Source organism: Channa argus, unplaced genomic scaffold (assembly GCF_033026475.1).
Source record: "Channa argus isolate prfri unplaced genomic scaffold, Channa argus male v1.0 Contig038, whole genome shotgun sequence".
Classification (NCBI taxonomy): Eukaryota; Metazoa; Chordata; class Actinopteri; order Anabantiformes; family Channidae; genus Channa; species Channa argus.
In genome coordinates, this window is record NW_027125257.1 from 61,905 (window position 1) to 75,685 (window position 13,781).

The window sequence follows — 13,781 nt, forward strand, 5'->3', positions numbered from 1 at the left end:
TGTGACGTCCTTCAGTCCTTGTTCTTTCCAGACGCACTCAGTTCTCATTTAAGCCACCTAGGCTGAAACTACCAATATGTTTCTTGAAAGTCCATAAACCTTGGTGATCTCTTGGACCTCCCCTAACTACGCTTTCCCTTCCCCCATGTACACATTGTGGAAAATGTTGAGACCAAGAAGTGCCCTCTGCGCGTTGGTGGTATAGTGGTTGAGCATAGCTGCTTCCCAAGCAGTTGACCCGGGTTCGATTCCCGGCCAATGCATTGCGTGGCGGACTTTTTGGTATGAGGAATTACTTGGGATAATGTAGCTTTCCTTCCCATAACACCTACCACTGTGGCCTCGAAGGCTCAGAAACTGCAACTGCGCGCGTGGTGCTCTCTCCCAAAGTTGTGCTAATGAATGTGGCTGCTTGCCTTTTGCTGCCAATCCACAGAAAATACGGGTTCGCCTACAATGCCTGTTACTCTAATTTGAGGAGAGCGTTGATCCACGTTCTGTGCGCAAATAGGACCAGGGAATTTGGCTGTGGAGGTGATCCTTTGAAAAAAGGCAAAGAAGCGTTCCTGGGTCTTTACCCGTTTCAGGCAGCGTCAAAAGCAAGTTCTCTGACCGGGAATCGAACCCGGGCCGCGGCGGTGAAAGCACCGAATCCTAGCCACTACACCACCAGGGAGTCCAGAGTCAACAGTTCAGGGTCCTAGAGCTTGGAAAAAGGAAAAATCACACTACCCTTAAAACAACTAAATCACCCTTAAAGAGACAGATTCCTGGGCCAAAGACAGCTGCCACTCACTGTCCATGGAGACTCAGCTTAGAGGCTCATGACCTCCCATCGTGCGAGACGGAGACAAAAATACTCCAACGACGGGACAGGGAGAATTTAAGCAAAGCTGAAGCTTATGGAAATATGCCGGAATGGTGTTCAGCAAGAGCCGGAGGAGAGTCGATCGGGAGCGTGTCCCATCCTGCTGACATCAAAGCACTGTCGGTTTGCAGATCCACATGAATATTCAACGAATCAAAGAACAAGTTGATGCCGTCGTCTCGGTTTCCTGATTGTGTACTTTTCTTGTTTAACACTACGTATCGTAAGTTACCTGGACAATAACTCAATTTGCATAAACTAATGGCCGACATCGTCGGTTTGGCAGAATACAACCCTCCAGTCACAGAAACGCATGTCAATAGACCTACTCAACATAACACACCAAAAGTGAATAAAACTTTTACACACTGGAGTTGTAGAACAATGGTAAAAAATGTCATGTCTATGCTGATGGGGAACTTTAGGCTCTCCACCACTCTCCCTGACGAGAACATCGTTCTTAAACAGGTGCGCGAGCAAAGGAAGGGCGGATCTTTAAAACAAAGACATTTTTTTGTGAACATCACAATCTAAAATGACCCTCCTGCGACGTCATTAGCAGAAGGCAGCAAGAGAAGAGCGTTCCCTGAGGAGGGGTGTCAAACCCGGGCCGCGGCGTGTGAGAGCGCCGAATCCTAGCCACTAGACGATCTGGAAGGTATTGCCTGTTACACAGGAGGTCACAAAAGTGAATATTATTTTTATACCGTGGCTCAAATTTGGCTTTTCACATTCATACTGTGACGTCCTTCAGTCCTTGTTCTTTCCAGACGCACACAGTTCTCATTTAAGCCACCTAGGCTGAAACTACCAATATGTTTCTTGAAAGTCCATAAACCTTGGTGATCTCTTGGACCTCCCCTAACTACGCTTTCCCTTCCCCCATGTACACATTGTGGAAAATGTTGAGACCAAGGAGTGTCCTCTGCGCGTTGGTGGTATAGTGGTTGAGCATAGCTGCTTCCCAAGCAGTTGACCTGGGTTCGATTCCCGGCCAATGCATTGCGTGGTGGGCCTTTTGGTATGAGGAATTACTTGGAATAATGTAGCTTTTCTTCCCATAACACCTACCACTGTGGCCTCGAAGGCTCAGAAACTGCAACTCCACGCGTGGTGCTCTCTCCCACAGTAGTGCTAATGAATGTGGCTGCTTGCCTTTTGCTGCCAATCCACAGAAAATACGGGTTCGCCTACAATGCCTGTTACTCTAATTTGAGGAGAGTGTTGATCCACGTTCTGTGCGCAAATAGGACCAGGGAATTTGGCTGTGGAGGTGATCCTTTGAAAAAAGGCAAAGAAGCGTTCCTGGGTCTTTACCCGTTTCAGGCAGCGTCAAAAGCAAGTTCCCTGACCTGGAATCGAACCCGGGCCGCGGCGGTGAAAGCGCCGAATCCTAGCCACTAGACAACCAGGGAGTCGAGAGTCAACAGTTCAGGGTCCAAGAGCTTGGAAAAAGGAAAAATCACACTACCCTTAAAACAACTAAATCACCCTTAAAGAGACAGATTCCTGGGCCAAAGACAGCTGCCTCTCACTGTCCATGGAGACTCAGCTTAGTGGCTCATGACCTCCCATCGTGCGAGACGGAGACAAAAATACTCCAACGACGGGACAGGGAGAATTTAAGCAAAGCTGAAGCTTATGGAAATATGCCGGAATGGTGTTCAGCAAGAGCCGGAGGAGAGTCGATCGGGAGCGTGTCCCATCCTGCTGACATCACAGCAGTGTCGGTTTGCAGATCCACATGAATATTTAACGAATCAAAGAACAAGTTGATGCCGTCGTCTCGGTTTCCTGATTGTTTACTTTTCTTGTTTAACACTACGTATCGTAAGTTACCTGGACAATAACTCAATTTGCATAAACTAATGGCCGACATCGTCGGTTTGGCAGAATACAACCCTCCAGTCACAGAAACGCATGTCAATAGACCTACTCAACATAACACACCAAAAGTGAATAAAACTTTTACACACTGGAGTCGTAGAACAATGGTAAAAAATGTCATGTCTGCTGATGGGGAACTTTAGGCTCTCCACCACTCTCCCTGACGAGAACATCGTTCTTAAACAGGTGCGCGAGCAAAGGAAGGGCGGATCTTTAAAACAAAGAGATTTTTTTGTGAACATCACAATCTAAAATGACCCTCCTGCGACGTCATTAGCAGAAGGCAGCAAGAGAAGAGCGTTCCCTGAGGAGGGGTGTCAAACTCGGGCCGCCAAACCCGGGCCGCGGCGTGTGAGAGCGCCGAATCCTAGCCACTAGACGATCCGGAAGGTATTGCCTGTTACACAAGAGGTCACAAAAGTGAATATTATTTTTATACCGTGGCTCAAATTTGGCTTTTCACATTCATACTGTGACGTCCTTCAGTCCTTGTTCTTTCGAGACGCACACAGTTCTCATTTAAGCCACCTAGGCTGAAACTACCAATATGTGTTTAGAAAAACAAATAGGACCAGGGAATTTGGCTGTGGAGGTGATCCTTTGAAAAAAGGCAAAGAAGCGTTCCTGGGTCTTTACCCGTTTCAGGCAGCGTCAAAAGCAAGTTCCCTGACCGGGAATCGAACCCGGGCCGCGGCGGTGAAAGCGCCGAATCCTAGCCACTAGACCACCAGGGAGTCGAGAGTCAACAGTTCAGGGTCCCAGAGCTTGGAAAAAGGAAAAATCACACTACCCTTAAAACAACTAAATCACCCTTAAAGAGACAGATTCCTGGGCCAAAGACAGCTGCCACTCACTGTCCATGGAGACTCAGCTTAGTGGCTCATGACCTCCCATCGTACGAGACGGAGACAAAAATACTCCAACGACGGGACAGGGAGAATTTAAGCAAAGCTGAAGCTTATGGAAATATGCCGGAATGGTGTTCAGCAAGAGCCGGAGGAGAGTCGATCGGGAGCGTGTCCCATCCTGCTGACATCAAAGCACTGTCGGTTTGCAGATCCACATGAATATTCAACGAATCAAAGAACAAGTTGATGCCGTCGTCTCGGTTTCCTGATTGTGTACTTTTCTTGTTTAACACTACGTATCATAAGTTACCTGGACAATAACTCAATTTGCATAAACTAATGGCCGACATCGTCGGTTTGGCAGAATACAACCCTCCAGTCACAGAAACGCATGTCAATAGACCTACTCAACATAACACACCAAAAGTGAATAAAACTTTTACACACTGGAGTCGTAGAACAATGGTAAAAAATGTCATGTCTATGCTGATGGGGAACTTTAGGCTCTCCACCACTCTCCCTGACGAGAACATCGTTCTTAAACAGGTGCGCGAGCAAAGGAAGGGCGGATCTTTAAAACAAAGAGATTTTTTTGTGAACATCACAATCTAAAATGACCCTCCTGCGACGTCATTAGCAGAAGGCAGCAAGAGAAGAGAGTTCCCTGAGGAGGGGTGTCAAACCCGGGCCGCGAAACCCGGGCCGCCACACCCGGGCCGCGGCGTGTGAGAGCGCCGAATCCTAGCCACTAGACGATCCGGAAGGCATTGCCTGTTACACAAGAGGTCACAAAAGTGAATATTATTTTTATACCGTGGCTCAAATTTGGCTTTTCACATTCATACTGTGACGTCCTTCAGTACTTGTTCTTTCCAGACGCACACAGTTCTCATTTAAGCCACCTAGGCTGAAACTACCAATATGTTTCTTGAAAGTCCATAAACCTTGGTGATCTCTTGGACCTCCCCTAACTACGCTTTCCCTTCCCCCATGTACACATCGTGGAAAATGTTGAGACCAAGGAGTGTCCTCTGCGCGTTGGTGGTATAGTGGTTGAGCATAGCTGCTTCCCAAGCAGTTGACCCGGGTTCGATTCCTGGCCAATGCATTGCGTGGGTGGGCCTTTTGGTATGAGGAATTACTTGGGATCATGTAGCTTTCCTTCCCATAACACCTACCAATGTGGCCTCGAAGGCTCAGAAACTGCAACTGCACGCGTGGTGCTCTCTCCCAAAGTAGTGCTAATGAATGTGGCTGCTTGCCTTTTGCTGCCAATCCACAGAAAATACGGGTTCGCCTACAATGCCTGTTACTCTAATTTGAGGAGAGCGTTGATCCACGTTCTGTGCGCAAATAGGACCAGGGAATTTGGCTGTGGAGGTGATCCTTTGAAGAAAGGCAAAGAAGCGTTCCTGGGTCTTTACCCGTTTCAGGCAGCGTCAAAAGAAAGTTCCCTGACCGGGAATCGAACCCGGGCCACGGCGGTGAAAGCGCCGAATCCTAGCCACTAGACCACCAGGGAGTCGAGAGTCAACAGTTCGGGGTCCCAGAGCTTGGAAAACGGAAAAATCACACTACCCTTAAAACAACTAAATCACCCTTAAAGAGACAGATTCCTGGGCCAAAGACAGCTGCCACTCACTGTCCATGGAGACTCAGCTTAGTGGCTCATGACCTCCCATCGTACGAGACGGAGACAAAAATACTCCAACGACGGGACAGGGAGAATTTAAGCAAAGCTGAAGCTTATGGAAATATGCCGGAATGGTGTTCAGCAAGAGCCGGAGGAGAGTCGATCGGGAGCGTGTCCAATCCTGCTGACATCAAAGCACTGTCGGTTTGCAGATCCACATGAATATTTAACGAATCAAAGAACAAGTTGATGCCGTCGTCTCGGTTTCCTGATTGTGTACTTTTCTTGTTTAACACTACGTATCGTAAGTTACCTGGACAATAACTCAATTTGCATAAACTAATGGCCGACATCGTCGGTTTAGCAGAATATACAACCCTCCAGTCACAGAAACGCATGTCAATAGACCTACTCAACATAACACACCAAAAGTGAATACAACTTTTACACACTGGAGTCGTAGAACAATGGTAAAAAATGTCATGTCTATGCTGATGGGGAACTTTAGGCTCTCCACGACTCTCCCTGACGAGAACATCGTTCTTAAACAGGTGCGCGAGCAAAGGAAGGGCGGATCTTTAAAACAAAGAGATTTTTTTGTGAACATCACAATCTATAATGACCCTCCTGCGACGTCATTAGCAGAAGGCAGCAAGAGAAGAGAGTTCCCTGAGGAGGGATGTAAAACCCGGGCCGCCAAACCCGGGCCGCCAAACCCGGGCCGCCAAACCCGGGCCGCCAAACCCGGGCCGCCAAACCCGGGCCGCCAAACCCGGGCCGCGGCGTGTGAGAGCGCCGAATCCTAGCCACTAGACGATCCGGAAGGTATTGCCTGTTACACAAGAGGTCACAAAAGTGAATATTATTTTTATACCGCTGCTCAAATTTGGCTTTTCACATTTATACTGTGACGTCCTTCAGTCCTTGTTCTTTCGAGACGCACACAGTTCTCATTTAAGCCACCTAGGCTGAAACTACCAATATGTGTTTAGAAAAACAAATAGGACCAGGGAATTTGGCTGTGGAGGTGATCCTTTGAAAAAAGGCAAAGAAGCGTTCCTGGGTCTTTACCCGTTTCAGGCAGCGTCAAAAGCAAGATCCCTGACCGGGAATCGAACCCGGGCCGCGGCGGTGAAAGCGCCGAATCCTAGCCACTAGACCACCAGGGAGTCGAGAGTCAACAGTTCAGGGTCCCAGAGCTTGGAAAAAGGAAAAATCACACTACCCTTAAAACAACTAAATCACCCTTAAAGAGACAGATTCCTGGGCCAAAGACAGCTGCCACTCACTGTCCATGGAGACTCAGCTTAGTGGCTCATGACCTCCCATCGTACGAGACGGAGACAAAATACTCCAACGACGGGACAGGGAGAATTTAAGCAAAGCTGAAGCTTATGGAAATATGCCGGAATGGTGTTCAGCAAGAGCCGGAGGAGAGTCGATCGGGAGCGTGTCCCATCCTGCTGACATCAAAGCACTGTCGGTTTGCAGATCCACATGAATATTTAACGAATCAAAGAACAAGTTGATGGCGTCGTCTCTGTTTCCTGATTGTGTACTTTTCTTGTTTAACACTACGTATCGTAAGTTACCTGGACAATAACTCAATTTGCATAAACTAATGGCCGACATCGTCGGTTTGGCAGAATACAACCCTCCAGTCACAGAAACGCATGTCAATAGACCTACTCAACATAACACGCCAAAAGTGAATAAAACTTTTACACACTGGAGTCGTAGAACAATGGTAAAAAATGTCATGTCTATGCTGATGGGGAACTTTAGGCTCTCCACGACTCCCCCTGACGAGAACATCGTTCTTAAACAGGTGCGCGAGCAAAGGAAGGGCGGATCTTTAAAACAAAGACATTTTTTTGTGAACATCACAATCTAAAATGACCCTCCTGCGACGTCATTAGCAGAAGGCAGCAAGAGAAGAGCGTTCCCTGAGGAGGGGTGTCAAACCCGGGCCGCGGCGTGTGAGAGCGCCGAATCCTAGCCACTAGACGATCCGGAAGGTATTGCCTGTTACACAAGAGGTCACAAAAGTGAATATTATTTTTATACCGTGGCTCAAATTTGGCTTTTCACATTCATACTGTGACGTCCTTCAGTCCTTGTTCTTTCGAGATGCACACAGTTCTCATTTAAGCCACCTAGGCTGAAACTACCAATATGTGTTTAGAAAAACAAATAGGACCAGGGAATTTAGCTGTGGAGGTGATCCTTTGAAAAAAGGCAAAGAAGCGTTCCTGGGTCTATACCCGTTTCAGGCAGCGTCAAAAGCAAGTTCCCTGACCGGGAATCGAACCCGGGCCGCGGCAGTGAAAGCGCCAAATCCTAGCCACTAGACCACCAGGGAGTCAAGAGTCAACAGTTCAGGGTCCCAGAGCTTGGAAAAAGGAAAAATCACACTACCCTTAAAACAACTAAATCACCCTTAAAGAGACAGATTCCTGGGCCAAAGACAGCTGCCACTCACTGTCCATGGAGACTCAGCTTAGTGGCTCATGACCTCCCATCGTGCGAGACGGAGACAAAAATACTCCAACGACGGGACAGGGAGAATTTAAGCAAAGCTGAAGCTTATGGAAATATGCCGGAATGGTGTTCAGCAAGAGCTGGAGGAGAGTCGATCGGGAGCGTGTCCCATCCTGCTGACATCAAAGCACTGTCGGTTTGCAGATCCACATGAATATTCAACGAATCAAAGAACAAGTTGATGCCGTCGTCTCGGTTTCCTGATTGTGTACTTTTCTTGTTTAACACTACGTATCGTAAGTTACCTGGACAATAACTCAATTTGCATAAACTAATGGCCGACATCGTCGGTTTGGCAGAATACAACCCTCCAGTCACATCAACGCATGTCAATAGACCTACTCAACATAACACACCAAAAGTGAATAAAACTTTTACACACTGGAGTCGTAGAACAATGGTAAAAAATGTCATGTCTATGCTGATGGGGAACTTTAGGCTCTCCACGACTCTCCCTGACGAGAACATCGTTCTTAAACAGGTGCGCGAGCAAAGGAAGGGCGGATCTTTAAAACAAAGAGATTTTTTTGTGAACATCACAATCTAAAATGACTCTCCTGCGACGTCATTAGCAGAAGGCAGCAAGAGAAGAGCGTTCCCTGAGGAGGGGTGTCAAACCCGGGCCGCGGCGTGTGAGAGCGCCGAATCCTAGCCACTAGACGATCCGGAAGGTATTGCCTGTTACACAAGAGGTCACAAAAGTGAATATTATTTTTATACCGTGGCTCAAATTTGGCTTTTCACATTCATACTGTGACGTCCTTCAGTCCTTGTTCTTTTGAGACGCACACAGTTCTCATTTAAGCCACCTAGGCTGAAACTACCAATATGTGTTTAGAAAAACAAATAGGACCAGGGAATTTGGCTGTGGAGGTGATCCTTTGAAAAAAGGCAAAGAAGCGTTCCTGGGTCTTTACCCGTTTCAGGCAGCGTCAAAAGCAAGTTCCCTGACCGGGAATCGAACCCGGGCCGCGGCGGTGAAAGCGCCGAATCCTAGCCACTAGACCACCAGGGAGTCAAGAGTCAACAGTTCAGGGTCCCAGAGTTTGGAAAAAGGAAAAATCACACTACCCTTAAAACAACTAAATCACCCTTAAAGAGACAGATTCCTGGGCCAAAGACAGCTGCCACTCACTGTCCATGGAGACTCAGCTTAGTGGCTCATGACCTCCCATCGTGCGAGACGGAGACAAAAATACTCCAACGACGGGACAGGGAGAATTTAAGCAAAGCTGAAGCTTATGGAAATATGCCGGAATGGTGTTCAGCAAGAGCCGGAGGAGAGTCGATCGGCCCAACTGAAGCGTGTCAAAGTGAGGAATGATGTCAAGGAAATCTAAAAGAACGAGGAAACAGTTGCAGGAGATTGTTATTGGAGGGCATCAAAATGAGCAAATTCCCTGACCGGGAATCGAACCCGGGCCGCGGCGGTGAGAGCGCCGAATCCTAGCCACTAGACCATCAGGGAGAGTCAAGAGGAGAAAGAACGAGAATGAAAACAATATAACCCAGTAGTCAGGCTCCCACAAATTTGGTCGTTACACCTCGTTAGTTCGCATTGGAAAGCAGCCCGGCTTGAGTCTTTGAGTAGTTGTGGCCGAGTGGTCAAGGCGATGGACTCGAAATCCATTGGGGTTTCCCCGCGCAGGTTCGAATCCTGCCAGCTACGTATCCCTCCCTTTTGGCCTTTTCTTCCCAGTGTTCCAGTGATAATGGGTTTCTCCAGGGAGATAACGCATGCAGACATTCCCAACGCTCCTGAATTCCTAGCCAATGCATTGTCCAAGTAGGCCTTCTAAATCATTTCCCATGACTTGGAGGTTTAGTCAATGAATTACAGCAAAACCCCTCAAAACTGTCAATCCATCAGCCGGGTCTGTATGCAAGTTGGGATCCTCCGTTTTTATACCAGCTGCTACATTGGCAACTGTACGTTGTTCTTTAAAATGTGATGGGGAGCAACAAAAGCAGGCCCCCTTCTATACATCTTTCAACATTGAGAGAGGTGTATTTATTCATCTTCAGTTCATATAGAATTTGTACTTATCAGCCCATCTGAAGTGTGTCAAAGTGTGGAATGATGTGATGGAGATCTAAAAGCACAAGGAAACAGTTGCAGGAGATTGTTATTGGAGAGCATCAATGTGATCTAATTCCCTGACCGGGAATCGAACCCGGGCCGCGGCGGTGAGAGCGCCGAATCCTAGCCACTAGACCATCAGGGAGAGTCAAGACGGGAAGGAGCGAGAATGAAAACTATATAACCCAGTAGTCAGGCTCCCACAAATTTGGTCGTTACACCTCGTTATTTCGCATTGGAAAGCAGCAGAGGCTTGCTGCCGGTCAGCATTCCCTGAGCGAGACTCCTAGCCGCTACAGTATAGGGGGTCTCAGGTCCAACTTTGGTATTCACAAAATGTATAATACAACGATTGCACTTTTGAAAGGTTAAATATTGTTGTCAAATTCATTGGCCTCTCTATAAAACAAGTCCGTTATCTCATTTGAATTCCATTTTCAGTGCAACAGCAACTTTAGTAATAATTCCTAATAATTATTGCGCCTCCTGTAAATGAAAAAAAAAATGGTTGACAGCTCCTTTTGTTTCTACCCATGTTCTGTAAATAAGTCTACCCTCTGTTTAGGTCAAGATTTCTAATGTGGAGCTTCCTTGACGCTCCCTGACATTGTGGCCGATGTGTGATTTACGCTGTCAAAGTTCAGTCATCCCAGGAAAGCAGCCCACCTCCAATCTTTGAGTAGTTGTGGCCGAGTGGTCAAGGCGATGGACTTGAAATCCATTGGGGTTTCCCCGCGCAGGTTCGAATCCTGTCAGCTACGTACGCCTCCCTTTTGGCGCTTTCTTCCCAGTGTTCCAGTGATAATGGGTTTCTCCAAGGAGATAACACGTGCAGACATTTCCAACGCACCTGAGCTGAATTAAGCGGCAAAAACAAATAATGTTCCTGATGGACTTTAGCAGCAAGGTCTGTGACTATTGATCTCGTATTATTTGAGTTTTCTGTGCAACAGCTAAGTAAATATAGATTGATGACAATTTTGGCTCCTGTTGTGATCCAAACGAGCGGTTGACCTGCTCCTTATGTCGCAGTCTCTTTTGACTGATGCCATGTAAAAAACTTGGCGCGTGCTTTCTAGAGGCCAAGAGTTCACCAGCGCAGGTTCACATCCTGTTACTACGTAAGCCTTAACTTTGACCCTTTTTTCCCATTGTTCAAGTGGAAGGTGGGATTTGCTTCCTAAGGGGAGGTGTTACACACAGGCATTCACCTAGCGCATGGTCTGAAAGTATGGGGTCAAATGGCAGAGTTTGGGGATGAACAATAACAATATGGCTTTGTGGATTCAGATGTGGGAGAAATGTAAACACTCCAAGCCACGAGGACGCCGGTATATGCAGTAATGTCTCTGGAAGGAGCTGAAATTTGAAGACGTAGCTTCAAAGTGTCGGGGGTATATATGGGTGCAGAGCTGCTTGCATAGCCCACGACCCCTCTGTGGGATTCCTAGGCAATGCATTGTCCAAGTACGCCGTCTAAATCATTTCCCATGACTTGGAGGTTTAGCCAGTGAATTACAGAGCAACAAAAGTGGCCCCCCTTCCACACATGTTTCAAAATGGAGAGAGGTGTATTTATTCATGTTCAGCACATATAGAATTTGTACTCATCAGCCCAACTGAAGCGTGTCAAAGTGAGGAATGATGTCAAGGAAATCTAAAAGAACGAGGAAACAGTTGCAGCAGATTGTTATTGGAGAGCATCAAAATGAGCAAATTCCCTGACCGGGAATCGAACCCGGGCCGCGGCGGTGAGAGCGCCGAATCCTAGCCACTAGACCATCAGGGAGAGTCAAGAGAAGAAAGAACGAGAATGAAAACAATATAACCCAGTAGTCAGGCTCCCACAAGTTTGGTCGTTACACCTCGTTATTTCGCATTGGAAAGCAGCCCGGCTTGAGTCTTTGAGTAGTTGTGGCCGAGTGGTCAAGGCGATGGACTCGAAATCCATTGGGGTTTCCCTGCGCAGGTTCGAATCCTGTCAGCTACGTATGCCTCCCTTTCTTCCCAGTGTTCCAGTGATAATGGGTTTCTCCAGGGAGATAACACGTGCAAACATTTCCAACGCACCTGAGCTGAATTAAGCGGCAAAAACAAATAATGTTCCTGATGGACTTTAGCAGCAAGGCCTGTGACTATTGATCTCGTATTATTTGAGTTTTCTGTGCAACAGCTAAGTAAATATAGATTGATGACAATTTTGGCTCCTGTTGTGATCCAAACGAGCGGTTGACCTGCTCCTTATGTCGCAGTCTCTTTTGACTGATGCCATGTAAAAAACTTGGCGCATTCTTTCGGCCAAGAGTTCACATGTGGACTGTCTTTGACGGTGCTTGACGTCATCCCCACTTAGAGGCTTCATATGTCAACGTCCAACTGTTCCGGGACAGCATCCTATGTTCCCGTTGGATGCAGTTTGGTCCCCGTGCTCAACCCCATAGACTCGACGTGCACTGGAGATTACCAGCGCAGGTTCACATCCTGTTACTACGTAAGCCTTAACTTTGACCCTTTTTTCCCATTGTTCAAGTGGAAGGTGGGATTTGCTTCCTAAGGGGAGGTGTTACACACAGGCATTCACGTAGCGCATGGTCTGAAAGTATGGGGTCAAATGGCAGAGTTTGGGGATGAACAATAACAATATGGCTTTGTGGATTCAGATGTGGGAGAAATGTAAACACTCCAAGCCACGAGGACGCCGGTAAATGCAGTAATGTCTCTGGAAGGAGCTGACATTTGAAGACGTACCTTCAAAGTGTCGGGGGTATATATGGGTGCAGAGCTGCTTGTAGGCCGTCTAAATCATTTCCCATGACTTGGAGGTTTAGCCAGTGAATTACAGAGCAACAAAAGTGGCCCCCCTTCCACACATGTTTCAAAATGGAGAGAGGTGTATTTATTCATGTTCAGCACATATAGAATTTGTACTCATCAGCCCAACTGAAGCGTGTCAAAGTGAGGAATGATGTCAAGGAAATCTAAAAGAACGAGGAAACAGTTGCAGGAGATTGTTATTGGAGGGCATCAAAATGAGCGAATTCCCTGACCGGGAATCGAACCCGGGCCGCGGCGGTGAGAGCGCCGAATCCTAGCCACTAGACCATCAGGGAGAGTCAAGAGGAGAAAGAACGAGAATCAAAACAATATAACCCAGTAGTCAGGCTCCCACAAATTTGGTCGTTACACCTCGTTAGTTCGCATTGGAAAGCAGCCCGGCTTGGGTCTTTGAGTAGTTGTGGCCGAGTGGTCAAGGCGATGGACTCGAAATCCATTGGGGTTTCCCCGCGCAGGTTCGAATCCTGCCAGCTACGTATCCCTCCCTTTTGGCCTTTTCTTCCCAGTGTTCCAGTGATAATGGGTTTCTCCAGGGAGATAACGCATGCAGACATTCCCAACGCTCCTGAATTCCTAGCCAATGCATTGTCCAAGTAGGCCTTCTAAATCATTTCCCATGACTTGGAGGTTTAGTCAATGAATTACAGCAAAACCCCTCAAAACTGTCAATCCATCAGCCGGGTCTGTATGCAAGTTGGGATCCTCCGTTTTTATACCAGCTGCTACATTGGCAACTGTACGTTGTTCTTTAAAATGTGATGGGGAGCAACAAAAGCGGGCCCCCTTCTATACATCTTTCAACATTGAGAGAGGTGTATTTATTCATCTTCAGTTCATATAGAATTTGTACTTATCAGCCAAACTGAAGTGTGTCAAAGTGTGGAATGATGTGATGGAGATCTAAAAGCACAAGGAAACAGTTGCAGGAGATTGTTATTGGAGAGCATCAATGTGATCTAATTCCCTGACCGGGAATCGAACCCGGGCCGCGGCGGTGAGAGCGCCGAATCCTAGCCACTAGACCATCAGGGAGAGTCAAGACGGGAAGGAGCGAGAATGAAAACTATATAACCCAGTAGTCAGGCTCCC

At 47.3% G+C, this 13,781-nt stretch overlaps 17 non-coding genes across 17 annotated transcripts; 7 read left to right on the plus strand and 10 right to left on the minus strand.

The window, feature by feature from the left end:
- The first annotated feature begins 190 nt into the window (after positions 1 to 190).
- trnag-ccc (transfer RNA glycine (anticodon CCC)) lies at positions 191 to 263 on the plus strand. Its single transcript has one exon. It is a non-coding gene; the product is annotated as a tRNA-Gly (tRNA).
- A 1,534-nt stretch (positions 264 to 1,797) lies between these two features.
- trnag-ccc (transfer RNA glycine (anticodon CCC)) lies at positions 1,798 to 1,870 on the plus strand. The gene has a single exon. It is a non-coding gene; the product is annotated as a tRNA-Gly (tRNA).
- A 1,547-nt stretch (positions 1,871 to 3,417) lies between these two features.
- On the minus strand, positions 3,418 to 3,489 carry trnae-uuc (transfer RNA glutamic acid (anticodon UUC)). Its single transcript has one exon. It is a non-coding gene; the product is annotated as a tRNA-Glu (tRNA).
- A 1,149-nt stretch (positions 3,490 to 4,638) lies between these two features.
- Positions 4,639 to 4,711, plus strand: trnag-ccc (transfer RNA glycine (anticodon CCC)). Its single transcript has one exon. It is a non-coding gene; the product is annotated as a tRNA-Gly (tRNA).
- A 342-nt stretch (positions 4,712 to 5,053) lies between these two features.
- trnae-uuc (transfer RNA glutamic acid (anticodon UUC)) lies at positions 5,054 to 5,125 on the minus strand. The gene has a single exon. It is a non-coding gene; the product is annotated as a tRNA-Glu (tRNA).
- Positions 5,126 to 6,333: 1,208 nt separating this feature from the next.
- trnae-uuc (transfer RNA glutamic acid (anticodon UUC)) lies at positions 6,334 to 6,405 on the minus strand. Its single transcript has one exon. It is a non-coding gene; the product is annotated as a tRNA-Glu (tRNA).
- A 1,121-nt stretch (positions 6,406 to 7,526) lies between these two features.
- trnae-uuc (transfer RNA glutamic acid (anticodon UUC)) lies at positions 7,527 to 7,598 on the minus strand. Its single transcript has one exon. It is a non-coding gene; the product is annotated as a tRNA-Glu (tRNA).
- A 1,122-nt stretch (positions 7,599 to 8,720) lies between these two features.
- trnae-uuc (transfer RNA glutamic acid (anticodon UUC)) lies at positions 8,721 to 8,792 on the minus strand. Its single transcript has one exon. It is a non-coding gene; the product is annotated as a tRNA-Glu (tRNA).
- Positions 8,793 to 9,173: 381 nt separating this feature from the next.
- Positions 9,174 to 9,245, minus strand: trnae-cuc (transfer RNA glutamic acid (anticodon CUC)). Its single transcript has one exon. It is a non-coding gene; the product is annotated as a tRNA-Glu (tRNA).
- A 119-nt stretch (positions 9,246 to 9,364) lies between these two features.
- trnas-cga (transfer RNA serine (anticodon CGA)) lies at positions 9,365 to 9,446 on the plus strand. Its single transcript has one exon. It is a non-coding gene; the product is annotated as a tRNA-Ser (tRNA).
- A 484-nt stretch (positions 9,447 to 9,930) lies between these two features.
- trnae-cuc (transfer RNA glutamic acid (anticodon CUC)) lies at positions 9,931 to 10,002 on the minus strand. The gene has a single exon. It is a non-coding gene; the product is annotated as a tRNA-Glu (tRNA).
- A 534-nt stretch (positions 10,003 to 10,536) lies between these two features.
- On the plus strand, positions 10,537 to 10,618 carry trnas-uga (transfer RNA serine (anticodon UGA)). The gene has a single exon. It is a non-coding gene; the product is annotated as a tRNA-Ser (tRNA).
- Positions 10,619 to 11,574: 956 nt separating this feature from the next.
- On the minus strand, positions 11,575 to 11,646 carry trnae-cuc (transfer RNA glutamic acid (anticodon CUC)). The gene has a single exon. It is a non-coding gene; the product is annotated as a tRNA-Glu (tRNA).
- A 119-nt stretch (positions 11,647 to 11,765) lies between these two features.
- Positions 11,766 to 11,847, plus strand: trnas-cga (transfer RNA serine (anticodon CGA)). Its single transcript has one exon. It is a non-coding gene; the product is annotated as a tRNA-Ser (tRNA).
- Positions 11,848 to 12,895: 1,048 nt separating this feature from the next.
- Positions 12,896 to 12,967, minus strand: trnae-cuc (transfer RNA glutamic acid (anticodon CUC)). The gene has a single exon. It is a non-coding gene; the product is annotated as a tRNA-Glu (tRNA).
- A 119-nt stretch (positions 12,968 to 13,086) lies between these two features.
- trnas-cga (transfer RNA serine (anticodon CGA)) lies at positions 13,087 to 13,168 on the plus strand. Its single transcript has one exon. It is a non-coding gene; the product is annotated as a tRNA-Ser (tRNA).
- A 484-nt stretch (positions 13,169 to 13,652) lies between these two features.
- Positions 13,653 to 13,724, minus strand: trnae-cuc (transfer RNA glutamic acid (anticodon CUC)). The gene has a single exon. It is a non-coding gene; the product is annotated as a tRNA-Glu (tRNA).
- Between the last annotated feature and the right edge of the window lie 57 nt (positions 13,725 to 13,781).